The 20,842-nt window shown below is 42.5% G+C and overlaps 1 protein-coding gene and 1 long non-coding RNA gene across 6 annotated transcripts in view; one reads left to right on the top strand and one right to left on the bottom strand.

Moving 5' to 3' along the window:
• LOC126299290 (uncharacterized) overlaps positions 1-15,306 on the top strand; it is a 41,236-nt gene extending 25,930 nt beyond the window's left edge. Inside the window, exons 2-3 of the long non-coding RNA XR_007552774.1 lie at positions 14,409-14,675; positions 14,790-15,306. This is a non-coding gene — a long non-coding RNA (uncharacterized LOC126299290). The remainder of the gene's footprint in view (positions 1-14,408; positions 14,676-14,789) is intronic.
• The window catches only part of LOC126299288 (sulfate transporter-like), a 417,662-nt gene that overhangs the window by 212,378 nt on the left and 184,442 nt on the right, over positions 1-20,842 (bottom strand). The window lies entirely within an intron of this gene.

The raw sequence follows: 20,842 nt of genomic DNA, 5'->3' as shown, positions 1-20,842 counted from the left end.
TTAAGTGTTCAGAGCCAAGTCCAGGTAGACCAGCATCCTCTGGTTCGGACAGGTGGGATAATGTCCCCACCCACCTACCACTGTGGCTTTAAAGCATCTCAAGATCAGCAGTTGTAGGACATCTAAAATTCACTGAAAAAACCGGCCACTTTTCTCGTCTGTTCGACAGTGCTTCGAATCCTAGGTGAATTTTTCAGACATCCGATCAGCTGTGTGTCTCTTTTTTTTACGATCTGCTGTGGGTTCCGAAATATGCCATAAACCTTTAGATATGTAATTGTTCTGATTTCCCTGTCTGTGCTTAGACACCAGCGTGGGTTTCCCATTGTGTAACTGTGCTTCGTAATATGAGGAAAATAAAAAATAAGTGGCTTAATGTCTCTGAGTCCAGCATCGAAAATAAACTAAGCCCACTCACCATTCCAGAAAAGTGATGTACATCACAGTAGCTGTAGGACAGCACATCCAAACAAGCAGCTGAAACTCGAAAGTGTGTGTGTGGGGGGGGGGGGAGGGGGATGGGGGAGGGGGCAGCGGAAAGAGGAGTTTTGAGCACCATCTAGTAGTGGTATTGTGGACTATGGCCCTCCATCTTCAAACTTCGAGGCGAACATACACAAACGCGATCGGAAAAAGTGGGGGCAGAAGGTGGCAGAAAGTGGGGGTGGAGGGTGGAGGTGTGTGGAGGACAACCTAATAGCAGGGTAACACCACCAAAAACACATTTCCTGTCAAAATAAATTGATAAATAAGTGCCTTATGTCCTTCCTCTCCTGCAGTTCAGCACAGACTGAGTGTTTTCCCACCAGTTCACAAGTGGTGGGCAAATGGAGGAGAGTGAGTGACATCATGGGAGTGGTAAGGGGAGGGGTGAAGATTGGTTAGTGGAAATAGCTTATCTGATCTTTTCCCGCCATTTCCAAGGGTGGAGGGGGGTGAGTGATGTCACTGGAGAGCTGGGAGACGGCCGCTATTTTGAATAAATTATCTGGGTTTGTAGCTGCTTTGTTCCACAAATAGCTTCCTACTAATGCCAAGCATTTGACATCACTGCTCGGGCAATTAAATTACTACCGCAAGCTTATTTACCTTGAGGCTACAGTTGCCAAACCACCACTACACCAACTACTGTAGAAAAACTTCTGTTCGCAATGGACCCCAGCATGTGGAGAAGCTATGAGAGACTTAAAACAGGCTCTTCTCCACCCCTCACACATATGAACCCACTAAACCTCTTATTCTGGTAAGAGATGTATCAGACTACGGGGTGCAGGCAGTCCTGTCCCATGCGACTTGCAGGGTGGAACGCCCAATCACTTTTGTGTCCGAAACGCTCACCGCTGCTCAGCGACTTTATAGCCAGATTGAGAAAAAGGCCTCAGCCATCATTTTTGGCCTACAAGATTCCATGTGTATAGTACATATTTGATATTATTCCCGGACCAGCAACATAACCCCTCCACGAGCCGGAATACCTGCCACAGGGGGTAAGTCAAAACGCACAGAGGTGTAGTGTGCCAAGGCAATTTGATCGCATTGGGCGTAGCTTCGTTTCCTGGAGGGCTACGACGAGCGGACGGTGCAAGCGGAGCAGCAATTTCAAGTCCTCTCGGTTGGAGCGAATGCTGCGAATATTCCAGTGAATAAGTGCCATCGTGAGAAGAAGAAGACGCAAGAAGGGGTCATCTCGAAGGCCGCTGAGGGCCCGGCTTCGAGCGAGCACTGCCGCCGCTAGCAGGAGGCGGGCAGTCATTGTCCATTTGTTCTATGGGTTCATCGGCCATCTTGTGAAAATGGCCGGGAGGGGGAGCTTACTCGCTGGTGAACGGCCAGATGTTCGGCTACCAGCGGTGCGGCCAGGCGAAACGGATGACGGCCTGGGACGGCAACCGCTGGGGGGGCGCAGGAGGAGAAATGCGCCGTGGCGGGGAAGGAGAACTGTGCTTCCTATGAGCTTTCTTGGAAGGTCGTTTTGTGGAAGGAGTGGTCGATGGCTGAGGGTTCGAGGTACGTAGAAGCTCTGCACGAGACGGTTCTTTCTTGAAGGCCCGTGCTTCTGACTTCTGGGTCTTCGTCCTGGCAGAAGCTGATAAAGGTGCTTGTGTCGGAGTGGCGACGGGAGGAAGAGGAGACGTCGACCGGGCGATCTTAGCACTGGCCGAACGGACGACCGTAGTGCTGAAGGTCAGATCGCATGTCTGCGTCGCCACCTCCCTGGTAGTCCGAGGAAAGTCGAGGACAGTACTGTACTTCCCCGCTGGGAGCAACGTGGGCTTCCTACTAGCGAATAGCTTGCGAGCAGCCGAGGTGGAGACTTTCTCTTTGACCCTAATTTCTTGGATACAGCGTTCTTCCTTGTAGACGGGACAGTCGCTGGAGGACGCTGCATGGTCACCGCGACAGTTCACACAACGAGGAGACGGAGGTGGACAGTCACCCTCATGGGCATCCCTGCAACAAGTCAAACATGTAGCCGCATTGGAACAAGAATGGCGAGTGTGATTAAAACGCTGACACTGGTAGCAGCGCGTAGGTGTCGGGACATAGGGGCAAACAGAAATAACCTCTTAGCCCGCCTTGATGCGCGACGGCAGCTGAACACTATCAAAGGTCAAGAATAGTGTCCAGGTCGGTACAAGGTCATTGTTGACCTTTTTCATGACCCTATGGACAGCCGTCACGCCCTGCTCAGCGAGGAAAAACTGAATCTCCTCGTCAGTCAATCCGTCGAGTGATCTAGTATAGACCACACCAAGAGACGAATTAAAAGCACCGGTGAGCCTCCACCGTTCGTGGAAAGAAAGATCGTCGGTATGCCTCCGTGTTGGCTCTAATCTCTCTGATTTTATCCTCATGGTCTCTTCGCGAGATATACGTAGGAGGGAGCAATACACTGCTTGATTCTTCGGTGAAGGTATGTTCTCGAAACTTTAACAAAAGCCCGTACCAAGCTACTGAGCGTCTCTTGCAGAGTCCTCCACTGGAGTTTATTTATCATCTCCGTTACGCTTTCGCGATTGCCACATGATCCTGTTACGAAGCGCGCTTCTCTCCGTTGGATCTTCTCTATCTCTTCTATCAACTCTATCTGATACGGATCCCACACTGCTGAGCAACATTCAAGCAGTGGGCGAACAAGTGTACTGTAACCTACTTCCTTTGTCTTCGGATTGCATTTCCTTAGGACTCTTCCGATGAATCTCAGTCTGGCATCTGCTTTACCGACGATCAACTTTATATGATCATTCCATTTTAAATCACTGCTAATGCGTACTCCCAGATAATTTATGGAATTAACTGCTTCCAGTTGCTGGCCTGCTATATTGTAGCTAAATGATACAGGATCTTTCTTTCTATGTATTCGCAGCACATTACACTTGTCTACATTGAGATTCAATTGCCATTCCCTGCACCATGCGTCAATTCGTTGCACATCCTCCTGCATTTCAGTACAATTTTCCATTGTTACAACCTGTCGATATACCACAGTATCATCCGCAAAAAACCTCAGTGAACTTCCGATGTTATCCACAAGGTCATTTATATATAATGAGAATAGCAACGCTCCTACGACACTCCTCTGCGGCACACCTGAAATCACTCTTACTTCGGAAGACTTCTCTCCATTGGGAATGACATGCTGCGCTCTGTTATCTAGGAAGTCTTCAATCCAATCACACAATTGGTCTGATAGCCCACATGCTCTTACTTTGTTCATTAGACGGCTGTGGGGAACTGTATCGAACGCCTTGCGAAAGTCAAGAAACACTGCATCTACCTGGGAACCCGTGTCTATGGCCCTCTGAGTCTCGTGGACGAATAGCGCGAGCTGGGTTTCACACGATCTTCATTTTCGAAACCCATGCTGATTCCTACAGAGTAGATTTCTAGTCTCCATAAAATCTTTGATAAGCTTTCTTCCTTCGTAAATTCTACTAGATATCCCTTATTTTCGTTTTTTGTCCTACCGTTTCATCTTTAGTTTACGCTTATAGCACACCATTACAAATGCGTCTCCCCCCTTCAGCTTGTTTCTCTATCCAACAGTCTCATTTCTGTCGTCAACACGCTGATCAGAGTAACACCGTGGTAAGGCACTGGACTTGCATTCGGGAGGACGTGGGTTCAACATTTCGTCAGGCCATCCAGATCCAGGTTTTCCGTGGTTTCCCTACATCACTTGAGGCGAATGCCGGGATGGTTCCACTGAGAAGGATACGGCCGATTTCCTTCCCCACCCTTCCTTAATCCGAGCTTGTTCTGCGTCTACAATGCCCTCCTTGTCAATGACACGCGAAAATCTAATCTTCCTTCTTTCCTTTGTTGATCCTAGTGAGATACGCACTGTTGCTTTCCTCCGACATGTTACCAAGTGTCAAGCGTGTGTTTGCTTCGTAAAGCTGTCTATGTTCCCTTTACCTTTATATGTTGGGTACAGAATAACAAGTCTACTCCTCTTGGATGACAACAATGCTGTCCGCTAACATAACAACCTTGGCCGAAGGACGGATCAGTGTATTACTTTGCCTCACTACTGCAGTTCTTTGACAGCAGTTGTATATCTGCTAACCAATAGATGTAACAATTACTCCTAAACTAACAATCTATTTATTTTTGGATGCTCTAGTTATTCACTTACTACAGTCACAGAGTTTCATGTAACATACACTACGTATGAAATTTGAAGAATCCTAAGTTTCGTGATTTTGTTGTTGTGGTCTTTGGTCCAGGCATGGCTACACTCCATACAAATACTTTCACTAAAGACTTCCTGACATTAAATCTATACTCGATGTTAACAAATTTCTCTTCTGCAGAAGCGTTTTTCGTGCCATAGCCAGTCTACATTTTATATCCTTTCTACTTCGACCATCAAACAGTTATTTTGCTCCCCAAGTAGCAAAAGTCATCTACTACTTTAAGTGTCTCACTTCCTAATCTATTTCGCACAGCATCACCTAATTTAAATAGACTGCATTCCATTATCCTCGTTTCACTTTTATTGATGTTCATTTTATACCCTCCTTTCAAGACACTGTCCATTCTGTTCAACTGCTCTTCCGGGTCCTTTTGTGCCTCTGACAGAATTACAATGTCGTCGGCAAACCAAGTTTTTACTTCTTCTTGGGTTTTAATTCCTGTTACAAACTTTCCTTTTGTTTCCCTTACTGCTTACTCAATATACAAATTGAATAACATCAGGGAGTAGGCTACAATCCTGTCTCACTCCGTTCTCAACCACTGCTTGCATTTCACGGCCCTTGACTCTTATAACTGCCATCTGGTTTCTGTACAAATTGTAAATAGCCTTTCGCTCCCCGTATTTTACCCCTGCGAACTTCAGAATTTGAAGGAGATTTCGTTTCGTGATAACATTACATTATTCGTATTAAATGGATCCCATGGAAATGTGGAAAGAATTTGAAATTATACTTTCTATTCGAGTGCAATAAATGAAAGGAGTTAACATAATGAAATATTATTGTACTTCAATTATATACTGCAACCCAATACATTAATTTTAATAGTTTCTGTGGAGATATTGTTAAACGGAGAAGACGCAGTTGCCCAAAAGAACGGTCTTTAATTCCGTGTTCAACACCACCGCATTACTAAAACTATAATAAAAACAGTTTAAACTGCATAAAATAATTTTATTTTGAAAAAGGAGACCCGTCTCCGTCAATGTTTTATCATCTTCAGGTGTTATTCGTTGCTGACTGCAGTAGATGGGGCCAGGAGCACGAGCTGCTCTAGGATGGAGTGAAGACCAACTGCTAGACCAGTTCGTACCATCTACAGCAGTCAGCAACGAGTAACTGGCTGAAGATGATCAAACATTAATCGAAACCAGTCACCCTTTTTAAAATACAATTATTTTATGCGGTCTACACTTTTTACTTTAGTTTAATAGTATTTTACGACCACTGAACTTCAAGAAACGATGTTTCAAGAAGTTTTATATCCATCGCATTACTTATAAAACATATCATATGTTGTGTCATGTTGCTGAATGTATATGACGCCTTTCAGTACAAACTTTAAGGCCCTAACGATTTTGTAGAGTTGATTTTTCGTCCTAATGTTGTGAAACCGTTGTCAAAGAACCAAGGTTTTTAAAAAGATATATACGGAGGATATTATAGAACTAGCACCAGGTGTAAGTCTTACAACACGATTCTGTATACCATTCTTCTAAACTGAGTTGCCGAAAACAAGGTTCAGATAGCTCTGAGCACTATGGGACTTACCATCTGTGGTCATCAGTCCCCTAGAACTTAGAACTACTTAAACCTAACTAGTTTTGTGTTGTTTTTACACCATTCGTGTTAGCGTACGACGATCTTTGACATTTAATTTTGATTTGCGCCCACTATTACGTTTACACGATGATGTCTTCCCTGTTTTGTGTAGGCTGTCACTACTGTTGAAACAGTTGCTCTTGAAACATTCAGTAAGTTGGCTGTCTTGATTACTGACGCTCCAGCTAATCGGGCCCCACAATCTGCCCTCTTTGTAATTCTGTTAGGTCTTTCATTGCACGTTGACTTCTGCCTCTGAATGCAAATACGAAGTGTGCACTACTCGTAAGCAACCTGCACTGATGCCTAGTCTAGCGCGACACGTGACTTGCCTGCGTTGTTGACCGTCAAACACAACCATGCCACTACCACCACTGTTCACAATATTTTTCCTATCCCCTGTACTTGAATCATCAGCAAAAAGGAAAATAATTGTATCTTCTAAAATTGCGAGTGGAATTTCATTTTTGGCTCTCACAAACAGCAGACGACACAAAATAGAACCCTGTGATAAACCATTTGTGAATTCTTCGTGCCTATTATTATACGAGTGACGCAGAACTGGTACACTCTGCCTTGTGTCATAGATATCAAATAATGTTGAGTCTGAGAAACTTATCTCAATAAAGACTCGTGAAATTCGTAAAAACTACAGTAAAAGTAAACGCAGCCGGGGAGACAATAGACACTTTCATTCCTAACGGGGGCCGGGGACTGTAAAGTTCCATGAAGCACAAGAACAGGCCGACCTTAAGACCGCGCTGCCTTGAAACACTTTCCAGTCCTTGACCACGAGTTCGTTCGTTTCATATATATATATCTCTCTCTCTGTATGTCTGTCAAAGCATAGTATAGAAAATGACCGTTAAAATCCATTGTACTCGTTTCTAGCAACTAAGTATAAAAACTGTACTGGAAAACATGTTAAGTTAGTGTAGTTGCCGTATACATTATATGAAATGACAGAGGCATGAGAGAGTCGGGTGTTCCGCCCTAATTCTGGAAGCGAATATAGTCAGTTATTTTGGTCCAAGGTGTTTCCAGTACATATATTTTGACTCGAAAATATCAGCACGATTGTGTACTGTGATGAAAATCGTTGCCATTGCTCAGAGGAAAAGCAGAACATGTACTACGTGTAGAAGTATGAAACCGGAATTTTGTTGCAATAATTGTACCTCTGTTGCTTGAAACTGATAAACAATATTTTATTCAAAATAATCTACATTGATGTTTATACATTTCTCCCACCTCTCCGGCAGGCTATAAATGCCACGCAAAAAAACTGTTCTTTTGAAGCGAACAAGTCAGCCAGTAATTTTCATACGGACTGAAGCGTTGTTCAGCGAGAGCGTGTGCCAGTGATGCAAACGGATGATAATCGGACGGAGTCAAGTCTGGAGAATAAGTCGCGTGCCCTAGTATTTCGCAACTTAACGCCTCGGTCGTTTCCCTGACCCGTTTTGCTGCGTGTGATGGGGCGTTATCAGGGAGCAATAAGACTTTGTGTTGCCTTTTTCCATATTCCGGTCGTTTTTCACGTAATGCTAGATTTAAAACTATTATTTGCTGTTGGTAGCGATCAGTGTTAACGGTTTCACCACTTTTTAGCAGCTCATAATAGATGACAGCCTTCTGATCCCAGAAAACACAGACCATTGTCTTCTTTCGAAAGCAATTTGGACTTGCAGTAGATGTTGACGCTTTGCCTGGATTCACCCACGATTTGCGACGCTTAGAATTCTCAAAATATATCCATTTTTCATCACCTGTCGCTATTCGATTGAGAAATGATTCTCTTTTGTATCTGGCGAGCAGCATTCCAAAGTTTTCTTTCTATTTGCTTGCTGTCTTTCATTCAGTTGATGCGGAACCCATTTTCCCGCGTTCTGCACCTTTCCCATAGCTTTCAACGGAAGATAAACGGCTTTCTGCGTCACATTCAATTATTCCGCAAGTTCCTGTTGAGTTTGAATATCATCTTCATCCAATAAGGCCTGAAATTCGTTGTCTTTTGAACTTTTCCGGTGGTATCCCACGCTCGTCGTTTCTCACGTCAAAATCATCACTTTTGAATATTTTGAACTACTCGAAACACTGTGTTTTCCCAAAAGCATGTTCGCCGAAAGCTTCGACAAGCATTCAATGCAATTCTGCAGCAGTTTTCTTCAATTAATAACAGAAAACCAATGCTGTCCGCAAATCGCAGTTCGTATGCACAAAACTCGACACGTTTACGGGTTTGAAACAGATAATGAGGTATGGAACTTGGGTAACTGCGTGTTGACATTCGTCGTCAGCCGTTACAGGAAACAGATGGCGCTGCAGACGCGGTCTCACGAGCCCTTCACTGACGGCTGGCACCATCTATAGGCAAATTCCGGTTTCATACTTCTACACCTGGTAATAGAGATACACCAGAATACAAATAAAAAGCTTTTCTTTATTTTGTAAGGAACTATACAGAAAAGAAGTAATTCATTAAAAATTATACAGGGTAAATTGTAACTCGACCGACAAAATTTCGGAGACTGTTGACGAATATTTTCCGAGTATACTGTTATAAAGGACCAATGGTCTCCTGTGGCTCATTAGCGAGTAATTGCATCTCATTTGACTGCTTATCCCCATTTATAGTGTGTAACACTTCAAATATCGGTAGTGTGTTTGGAAACAAACTTATTTCATTCAGTCACGGTACTCGCTGTTGACAACGGTAATCCCCACTTATCTCTCTGCCGTCAGGTTTGCGTTTAGTAGGGGAGAGGTTTGTAGTCTGATCACTTTTCAGACTCTCGCCTCTAGTCAGCCGTGTAACGGAAGTTTAACACATACTGCCTGACAGAAAGGGAGAAGGGCCAAGGCGAAATGCTTGGATGTCGATGTAAGAACTTCGCACATGTACGCAATACTGGCGTGTATGTAAATGAGTCGCAATTCTCTGTGGCAGATCAGTCATCAGAGTACATTAGTGTTTTTCATATTCAATGTTGTTGCAGGAGTGGTAGTGTATATACGAGGGTCACTCCAAAAGAAATGCCCACTATATTTGTAAAAATTCAGTTTTCATCCTGCATGTGTGAAAGTTTTCAGTGTGTAGATACATTCCCGCTTGTTTTCAAACTTAGTTCAAACTGTTCCCATGAGTGGCGCCGTCACAGCATGTCTTCAAGATGGCTGTTCCACTTGACGTTCGTCAGAAGAAACGTGCTGTCATGAAATTCCTGTGCTGTGAAAACATGACAGTGAGAAACATCCACAAGAGGTTGAAAAAGGTGTATGGAGATGGTGCTGTCGATCGCAGTACAGTTAGTCAGTGGGCAAGCAGGTTCCGTGATGAAAGCGGGTGCGGCAATATTGAGGATTGTCCTCGCATCGACAGGCCTCGTACTGCACACACTCCAGACAATGTGCAGAGAGTTAAAGAATTGGTGACTGCTGACATACGCATCACAGTGAACGAATTGTCACGCTACGTTGAGATAGGGGAAGGAAGTGTTGGCAGAATACTGAAAGTGTTGGCGTTAAAAAAGGTATGTGTTACGTGGGTTCCCAGGATGTTGACAGTGGCTCACAAAGAAACAAGAAAAACGGTATGCACCGAACTTTTGGAACAGTACGGGAATGGTGGAGATGAATTTCTTGGAAGAATTGTGACAGGTGATGAAACATGGCTCCATCATTTTTCACCAGAGACGAAGAGGCAATCAATGGAGTGGCATCATGCAAATTCACCCAAGGAAAAAAAAAAAATTCAAAACCACACCTTCTGCTGGAAAAATTATGGCTACAGTGTTTTTCGATTCCGAAGGACTCTTGCTTGTGGACATCATGCCAAGTGGAACCACCATAAATTCTGATGCATATGTGGCGTCACTGAAGAAACTTCAAGCTCGACTGAGTCGTGTTCGACCACATCGGCAAAAGCACGATGTTTTGCTGATGCACGACAATGCACGGCCACATGTCAGTCAAAACACCATGGAAGCGATCACAAAACTCGGATGGACAACACTGAAACACCCATTTTACAGTCTTGACCTGGCTCCATGTGACTATCATCTCTTAGGGAAACTGAAAGACTCTCTTCATGGAACAAAGTTTGAAGATGATGACTCCCTTGTGCATGCTGCCGAACAGTGGCTCCAATAGGTTGGTCCAGAATTTTACTGTGCGGGTATACAGGTGCTGGTTTCAAGATTGAGTAAGGCAGTTGAGAGGGATGGAAATTATGTGGAGAAATGAAAATATTGTTCCTAAAGGATGTATCTAAACACTGTAAAACTTCCAAACATGTACAATAAAGATGGATTTAAAAAAAATAGTGTGCATTTCTTTTGGAGTAACCCTCGTAAGAGACGTGAACAGCATCTGATGCTGAGTCATCACTGCGAAGGACAGGGAGATGCCGTGTAGTCATGTGAGACAGCTGTATCAGCAACTGACAAGAATTGCTCCGGAAAAGTAAGGTTGTTCCAAGTGTGAACAAAATGTTCCAAGGTCCAACATGTCATATCCTTGAGAAGAAATATGCCATACCAGTTTTTAAATGTTGCAGTCGAGGAAATCTTGTCAATGCAGTATTTAACAGTCTCACTGCTACATTATTGATCTACTACACACCAAAAAGTCACTAAGTCAAATCAAATTAAGTGGAAGTATTGTAGAGAACCAACTATAAGTAAAATATATTTTGTAATAGAAGCAGTTAGAAACTGACACAAATTTCCATTTTCTACACAGGTAAAATTGTTGAGAAATTAAAGCTGAGTTCATTTGCAAGTATCACATGTTCTATGGTGTAAAACCTCCTTTTGTTTCAAGATACGAGATGGTGCACGAGCAACGAAGTGTGGCTTAACCGCCCACGCGTTATTTGAGGGTACTTCAAAACTAAGTTACACATGTTGTCCCACTCCAGGAGCACTGCACAACAACATTGACGCATTTCCAGAAGAGAGTATATGTTCCGGGATTCCTATAGACACAGTTCTGCTGCGGTAAGGACCACAGGTGCATCAGAGTGCGTTTGAAATGGCACGGCAAATGGAAATGTACTCCGAAGTATGCGGGACACTGCGATTCTTGGGGGGAAAACGTCTAAATTGCACACAAATTCAGCGTGAAACCCTGGCAGTATGTGAAAAAAAAACACAGTGTCACGTCCAGACGCAGTGAAATGTTGCCAACAATTTGACCGTGGTCGCACAGATAGGGTGATGCCGCTCGCGAAGAAAAGCAATCGATATCGTCCACAAACGACAGTCAAGGAACTGATTCGCAGGAGTCAAGGATTTTGCGATGATGAGGACGTTCACACAGCGGTCCTCGAATGGCTCCGTGACGAGGAACGGATTTCTACAGTCTAGGAATTAAACGACTGGGAGAAAGTTTCGACCGTTGTGCACAGACCATTGGTGACGAGGCTGAAAAAAAGTTTCAAACATCTGTGTCGCTTTTAAGTCTAGTGAACCATTCAATAAAAGCTACTTGTCCTTGAAGTCCTCTTGTGTAACTAGTGTTAAAAATATACAAAATTTTACTCTCGATAGAATTCTGTAACTGAAGAATTAATAGCCGGCCGGTGTGGCCGAGCGGTTCTAGGCGCTGCAGTCTGGTATAGCGCGACCGCTACGGTCGCAGGTTCCAATCCTGCCTCGGGCATGGATGTGTGTGATGTCCTTAGGTTAGTTAGGTTTAGGTAGTTCTAAGTTCTAGGGGACTGATAACCTCAGATGTTGAGTCCCATAGTGCTCAGAACCATTTAAACAGTTTTTTTTTTTTTTTTTTTTTTTTTTTGAAGAATTAAGAACGTCTTCCTAACAGATTTAGTATATTATACAGCATTTCAGTTTGTAGAATTGAAAATATTTACGAATTATACACAAAACACAACCTCCTGTTTCGCAACAAAAACAGTAGAAAATGTCGTAAACTGTTCATGGCGTTTTCCAATCCACAATCTTCCGCGCGATTCTAAAATCTGACGCTACGTTGAAACAGCGGCCAAGAAACATCGTGTTTTCCCAGGTAGACTATTCCCCAAGTACAACACTCCCTCCTACTGCTACACTCCGTTAATCGTAAGAATAAACCTGATGTAAATAAATACAAATGCGGTGATAGGTCAGAAGCCATGGCACACGTATTCTGGTGTTGTTACGCTCTTGGAAGTAGGTCCTACTTATGTAATGGGTATCTCGTCACTTACGTACCTTAAATGAAACTTTAAGATATTCTAATGCATTAAAAGCCATCAAAGTATTTCTTTATCGCGATGTAGCTATGTAGTTTTCTTGTAAAAAATCGTGCACAGTCACAGTCTTTTTACTGCTGTGCTCTGATTATCGCGTTGTTAATACGCACTGTGAAAATGGCTGAGGCTGCTTCCTGCTCCGTAGAAAAGCACGCGTGTGGAACACGATTAAAAGTGCCGAGAAATATGTTGTTCTTAACGTTTTTCATCAATTTACAAGAAGAGTTCGCTTTGAATTTCTCGGAGGGACTGTATTTGATACAGTTGATACACAAATACACATGATGTTTAGAGGAATCGGTACCGTAGTAGAATGACGATCTGGTGCAGTTCATGAATCGCTGGTGGAAGTTTTTTTTGTTCTATTTGAAATACCAACATCGTAACTGTAAAATTAATCATAATTTTAATTAATAATGCAAGTCTTCTCGGTTCTAATTACATATCGCAAGCAAAATTCATGTTTTCATTTCAAATAAAAATCCTTAATTATCGATATTGTTAATAATGGTTGCTTTAAATTACAAAAATATTAATTTTTAGGACAAAATGAAAAACCAAATACTCTTCATTTGGACTGTGTCCATTGTTTTATAAGACAGATGTAATCCCATACGAACCACAGTGATACGAGTCGCAGAAACACGAAAAACAACCATTTTCACAGCATCGAGCAAGCCATACAAAAGCTGCCACTGTGTCATTAAAATATGAACGCAACAGATCTGACCTGGAGCCAAGTTGAGGGATTTGTCGCGAGAAATAATAAGACTGCCAAGCTGCCAGACGTACTGGAACAGATGACAGTTCCAGAACTGAAATGTATTTCTCGGATTCAGATAAGGAGCTATGAGATTACCAGACGACTGGCCGTAATTAATACCTTCAGTGGCTTCAGTATTCACAATATGGTGAAATCCGCGCAGTATGCTTTTCCATAACACATAGCTCGCTCAGAAAAATTACCCTGCGTTTAAGCTAGGAATTTTCATCGCTCTTGTTTGTAATTAGGTGAGAACGAGAGCATTTTACGCTTTCCTATGGTCACTTAAGATCCGCGCGGTAGCGCTGGAGTTTAGTCGAATATTACTTCATTCTCTTTAAAAATTAAATAACATTCGTAGCTATATTGTTCCTCCGTTCGTCTCTTTCTGCGCCTGAATAGCAACTGTTCTCATCATTGCAGGTTGGTTGGACCAGCGCGCTCTGCCGTGCTGACTCAGTTAAATGCGCCTGTAAAGCTGCGGTCCCGCACTATCGCTCAATCTATGTGCGTGTAACTCAGCATTAAACGTATCCTTATGATCGTACTTGACTATACTGGACACAGCTTGGCTTTCGCTCCACGCGAAACGAAAACCAATGAGATTCAAGCAAACGCGGAAGAATACACGGCGTAATGTTTACATCAGGTTTATTGGCTCTGAGCACTATGGGACTTAACATCTATGGTCATCAGTCCCTAGAACTTAGAACTACTTAAACCCAAGGAGGTATATAAACTACATAGAGTGGCTATCTGTGAGGTAACAGCGCTCCCAGCGGCAGCAAAAAGCAACACCGACGCCATTTTTTGAAACGTCTACATGTCAGTATATTTACACTTGGTGTATAGTACTGGCGTTAGAAAATCAGTTTTCCGGTTGTAATTTGTTTTAAAAGTCTTATTGACCGACCGCGAATCATGCCCAGTGTATGTGCGCTAATAGAAGTGATAAAACAACTGGAATATCATATTTCAGGTGAGTATCTAAATTCGTGTTGTACTTAGCATCTTGTGCATAATTTTCGTGTTTAAGCTGTATACAAAATGTAAATAAGCTATTGTATACACGTCTCTTTATTTTTAGATTTACTCTGAAAAAGACAGCTGTTAAGTCGGTGGGTAGCCAATATGAGGCAGGATAAGTGGCAACCAACTCAATATAGTTACATATGCTCGTTTCAATTTGAAGATAGATACATGTATAGTACAAACAAGAAAAGGCGGCTTCTGGCAAACGCAGTACCGACAATATTTACGTTTGCTGACCATCTGCAGAAAACAACTACAGTATAGAGACAACCAAGGAAACGGCCTGTTAGTGAAGAATCAGCTTCCTTATCAAATGAACCAGGTAAAATAGTTTTCCTGTTATTTATTTGCTATATGGGTTATGTGTGAATTTTACTGTTAATCAATGTATGTTTAAAGAAAAATAAAGCTTAATGATAATACTTCATTTTTGTAGGTGAAAGAGTGAATCAGAATGATCATACAGATTATTCTTATTGTTTGCCTAGCCCCAAAAAATTGAAACAGAATTATGAGGCACTACAGAAAAGGACTGAGAAGCCGAGGAAGCAAGCGGAACATGCAAGGCAAATGTTTCAAGAAAGAAGAAACACATTGTGACATATGAAACAGTGGTTGTAGGCCTAAATAAGAGACTTCAAGACTGTGCTTCTGAAGTGATACGATGTGACAAAAATAGTGATATTCTGAAGCACATTTTTGCAATGCAAAACAAATGTTCAATTCCTGAATATCCTAAAGAAATAAGACAGTTTGCCCTTACACTCAATTTTTACTCCTTCAAAGTTTATAATTATTTGAGGAAGTCTGTTAAATTACGCCATCCTGCGCTGTCAATTGGTCGTTTTTGGACCTACTGAACTATTTAAAATTGTTTTTGACCTAATCTATATGGCACTGCAGCGAAATGAACTGCAACATTTCGGAATAAACTTTTCAATTAATCGATGTCAGAAGTGTGTTTCATTTCTTCTAGCCTTCATCACTATATGTTTTACCGTAGAGAAATCAGATTGTCAGTGCAGATTGGCTTTTTTTTACGCCATGCGTAGTAAATAATAACAACAATCAGTATTAGCAGACGACGTGTTGGCTGCACCTTGACATTACGAGACATGGCGGCTGAGTTTTCAAGTTGCTTCAAAGATGGCGGTGCCATAGCCAGTCTATGTTGTTTATACAGGTCGTTCCTTAAACCTAACTAACCTAAGGACATCACACAACACCCAGCCATCACGAGGCAGAGAAAATCTCTGACCCCGCCGGGAATCGAACCCGGGCGTGGGAAGCGAGAACGCTACCGCACGACCACGATATGCGGGCTCAGGTTTATTCTTATGATGAACAGAGTATAGGTTGTGTTGTGTTAGTAGTACGTTAACAATGATACACAGTTGGATGGGTAGATTTACTGATGGAGAGTTGGCCGATATGCACTTCGTTCATCAGTTCACTGATGCAATGGAAGACCGGTATACAATGCTATGCTGAGCATTTCGCGCAGTGCTTTCCATCTGTAGAGGCTTGTTGCATTACTCCGAATTTGCTGTTGTACGTTTTGGTGACTGCAAATTACAGGCTTTTTCACTGTTGTGAAGATAGTATCGCCGATACGAGGCAATTGGGATAACAAAACGAACAAATTATAATTACATTATTACCCTATAATGAGTCCCCAGAGGTCACAGATCGCTTACAATGTTATCGGTGGAGGTGTTCACCCCGTATATCTGTCGTTTACCCCGTTGTCACGAATATTAAAAATATTACGACTTTTCCCGGTTGCCTCAGTACACGCAAATCATCTTCCATTGCTCGGAGATACACGTAATCATCATTTCCAGCCGCCGAAGCACTCCGCATGGAATACCCGGCCTCTATGGGGGTCACTGAACAGAGTTCGAAAATAGAAATCTGTATCACACGGTAACGACGTTTGCTGCTCCTTAATTCGCTGTTTTAACCCCTCCGTCAGCTAATTGATTCGGCGCATTAAAAACACTAACGCAGTGTTCGAATTTTGTAGAAGTTCTTTTTATATTGAGGAGTGCTTTACCGCGAGGTAAGCAGCAGATTCAATACACGTAAAACGTTATTTCGACAGACACGTTCTGCAATCCAGGGAGCGGCTACAGTTGCTACTGCAGTTTTCGTATGCTCTCACTTTAACGAATCGAGAAAACGCGTGCTTTACAGCTTGAAATGCTTTACGTCACCGGTGACGGGTGCCCATCAGCGTCTGGAAAATCAATAGGGATCCTTGGAAAAGGGCACTGCTCTCGGTCTCGGTGCTCTAGCAGGGAAATTTGATCAACTGAATTACTATAGCTGTCTTAAATGCTGATATAATCTCCCGTGCGTCTTAAATATAAGTTGCTCAAAGGTAAAATTTAATCTGGCTTTCTAGTACGGTTCTGCCGGTATGAACACACTTCTAGTATACCAACATCTGCATGCAAGTCTGCACGTGTGACTTCATGTAACTCTCTAGTGCCTACAAACGGAAATAACGTAATGGAAGAACTTGATACACCATATTCGAAACCAGGCCAGGAAATCAGTTGCAATAAAACTAAGCAACACATCGAAAAAAAAGCGAAATAAAGCAGCAATGCAGTCACTACTGGTTGGCGTAGTGTAATCAAACCCTTGACACATTAAGAATCTTACGATACCATCGGGTATTGCTATCTTCGTTTACAAAAGGAAGGCCCATTCAGAAGTAAGATCCATAAAAATTCATGCCTAGATATTTATATTGAATGTGCTTACGACAATGCTGAAGTTTTAACATAAAATTTTGTAAATTCATTACTGTTAAATTTTGATAAATATGTAGTAGTGATTGTCTCTGACGAAGATCCATTGTATAGTATCTGTTCTTCTTCATCGTGTACAGATTTGACAGGATGTTGTAGCAAATGGTGCTCAAGTCTTTGTGTGAGGCTGCAGAAAGCAGACTTATTGTTCTAATTGTTATTCAAACTGTGTCATTACAATGTGTGAAAATCGCCCGAATGCAAACGTTTAAAACTTCAGGTACTTTACTTCATTTCATAATTTGAAATTATCAGACTTTTTATAATCATTTCACTGAATAATTTTCAAAGTACTAGACCAGCCTGTGGACATTATCGAACCTCTAAAGAGGACAAAGAAGCCCAAATCAAGACAATAAGCTTAGAAAAACTTTGTACCTCGGCATGTGCATATACCCTTCTATGTGGCTCACTTCAAAATAATGACTAACGTCCGGTCTGATACCAGGTCATTGAATATGCAGCGTTCAAGAGGCATATTACAGTGGGCAGTAAATGAAATAACCTGAACAGTAAAAGTGGCCGGGAATATCTTTGGTAACCAAGAACTAAAGCCTGATGCGACTAAAAAAAACAAACTGACGATGAACCCTGTATTAACAGTTTCGACTTACAGCAATGCCACAGGACTTATAATGGGAAAACCGTTCAAAAAGTGACTGGTGAGAAGTGAGCAAAGGAGAGATACGTGTTGGGAATAACTAGGCGAGGTAGGGCAACAAACAAATGGATCACACAGCGAACTAGAGTGAAAGATAGACAGTTGGGACAACCCTGGAAGAGAGCTTTATCCAGCACAACATGTCAAATAGCTGATAACACAGGCCAATGATGAAAAAAAAAAAAAAACATTCTTAATCAAAACCGTCTATCCTTGTGGTTTTCAGTTTGCTAGATTGTAATATGATAACAAAAGAATGGTACCAGCCACCATTCTTCTTGCAATCAATACCCAGTATTCACGGTTCTAGGCGCTACAGTCTCGAGGCGAGCGACCGCTACGGTCGTAGGTTCGAATCCTGTTCTAGGGGACTGATGACTTTAGAAGTTAAGTCGCATAGTGCTCAGAGCCATTTTTGAACCCAGTATTCAAAAAAACATATTTTTAGCGATGTTAATGATATAACTTTGGGACTTCTACGGCGCCACCTACGGAACAGAAGTAACTACGCTGACAGCCTTTGCTACACAGCTTAAAAAATAACCTAATCCAGTCATACCACATTTCGAATTCATTCGAGTATTGCCGTGCTGTTTCGTTTGTATTAACGGCTACACTACTTCCTCCTTTCTGCGAAACGCTACGTGCGCAATAAGAGTGCAGATTGACACCATATGTCCACTGCAGTAGCATAAGATGAACGAAAAATATAATTGTACAGTTATTTAATTTTTAAAGTAATGGTTTACTCTTGACTGTCGTTTCGTAAGTACAGTTTGCTGACAGCGTGTACCTTTTGCCATTATAATCTCGTCGACAGCGGGATAGCTGACTTTACCTCCCACACCGCAGTGGAAAGTAATCAGTATCTCGTACCAGTAAAACTTGCGTTCTTTCGTGCTGCATTCACGGATGGAGTGTGGGAAAAAGGCAAGTATCTGCTTTGTCACGGGATCTAATCTTCCTTATCGCCTTCATTTCTTCGGTCATTAAGGAAAACACATCACGAGAGGCAATTAATTGTGGCACCTTCGGTGGGTTTATCGTCGCAGTTAGGTAAACATGTTTTGCCACTGTCCTGTGAGTACTATGTCGTGAGTGTGCGTAATGATACACAAGCAAAAAAGCGATCGAGGTGGCGCAGTGGTTAGCACACTGGACGAGCATTCGGGAGGACGACGGTTCAATCCCGTCTCCGGCCATCCTGTTTAAGGTTTTTCGTGATTTCCCTAAATCGCTTCAGGCAAATACCGGGATGGTTCCTTTGAAAGGGCACGACCGATTTCCTTCCCCATCCTTCCCTCACCCGAGCTTGTGCTCCGTCTCTAATGACCTCGTTGTCGACGGGACGTTAAACACTAATCTCCTCCCTCCACAAGCAAAAATATTATGAGTTTATTCAAGAGCGGGACAACCTCCGTAAAACACGAACCTCCTTAAATACGCAGTATTCTGCAGTTTCCAGAAGAATTTTATGCGCCTCCAAATGTCACAACGAAACGTTTAATTAAGAGTTATGATAATATGAATGAAATAAATCCGTCTAAGAGTTTCGTTCTCATATAAAGAGTGGAAATTGAAATGGTTCTAATTGTCATGTCTCACATTTGTCGCCGGCCGGGGTGGCCGAGCGGTTCTAGGCGCTGCAGTCTGGAACCGCGCGACCACCACGGTAGCAGGTTCGAATCCTGCCTCGGGCGTGGATGTGTGTGACGTCCTTAGGTTAGTTAGTTTTAAGTAGTTCTAAGTTCTAGGGGACTGATGACCTCAGACGTTAAGTCCCATAGTGCTCAGAGCCATTTGAACCAAAACCACATTGGTCAGAAGAAGAAAAAAGAAAAAAAGAAAAATGTTTTCTCTTTGCACAAAACTTACTTATATCAAAAAGTTGAGAAGGTATTCGGATACCACAGAATTATGCTTCCCCCGTCATCACTGCAAAAAACAGTGAGACAAAGCAGGAAATAAATAATTTATTAAGAACGTTCTAAGCACTTACAAGCCTCTCAGACTGTTTCTTACCAAGCTGCATAAACTAAGGACGTCCGCCACGGTTTCTCTCTCTATGTTCGGGCTAATGTCAGGAACTACTGTATGGATTTTGATAGGTTACACTAACAGATTGGCGAAGAAGGTTAGTGGACGCCGGAGACAGGCAAAAGGCCACCTTTACCAGGAGGACAGCGCAAGCTACCACCGACTTCCTAAACGACCGGTGATGCGGGACGTATCAGATACAAACTCATAAGAACATATTTGTTGATATGGAACTAATGTTCAAGTGTTGGGAACGGAAATGTGGGAAAAGATCAAGTAGAAATTTGGCTCGCGTCAGACTCCTACCTCTCGAGTACTTTCCTGGCGGTGCTGCTTAAGTCCTTTTAAGTTATATGGAAGAAATTACATTCGTTTACCTAACTGTGTTCTCTGAATTTCAGTCACAACTGTACGCTGTGACTCGTAAACAGAATTACGATTATGCCCCACAAGTCCTCCGTCCATAGATACTTCGCGTTATCCGTGCCAAGTCGGTGCAGGTCGCGAGTCTATTGTATAAATAAAGAAAATGGTTAACTATTGATGGCTGCATTATGTACTCCAAATTGGTAGATGTGCAGAAGAGTGGGATGGGACATTTAAGGATATCTTCCCGATTACACGCTGATTGAAAGTACTTATTACTTGCTACGGTCGCAGGTTCGAATCCTGCCTCGGGCATGGATGTGTGTGGTGTCCTTAGGTTAGTTAGGTTTAAGTAGTTCTAAGTTCTAGGGGACTGATGACCTCAGATGTTAAGTCCCATAGTGCTCAGAGAAATTTGAACTTTTGAACCTGTTTGGATGAGCTGACGGAATGTAGACGTCCTGCTCATCATGAATCCAGACTATAAACACTTCTTCAACTCGTTGGCCTCAAAGAAGGCCTTTCCCTCGTTCCTACACGAGATGTGGACTCGCCCAGGAACAGGTGCAAAGGATTTTTCAAAATCAACTAGCTTACGGTCTGTAT

The sequence above is a fragment of the Schistocerca gregaria genome, chromosome X (genome assembly GCF_023897955.1).
Source record: "Schistocerca gregaria isolate iqSchGreg1 chromosome X, iqSchGreg1.2, whole genome shotgun sequence".
In the NCBI taxonomy this organism is placed as follows: Eukaryota; Metazoa; Arthropoda; class Insecta; order Orthoptera; family Acrididae; genus Schistocerca; species Schistocerca gregaria.
This window is presented reverse-complemented; position numbering and strand designations above follow the sequence as displayed.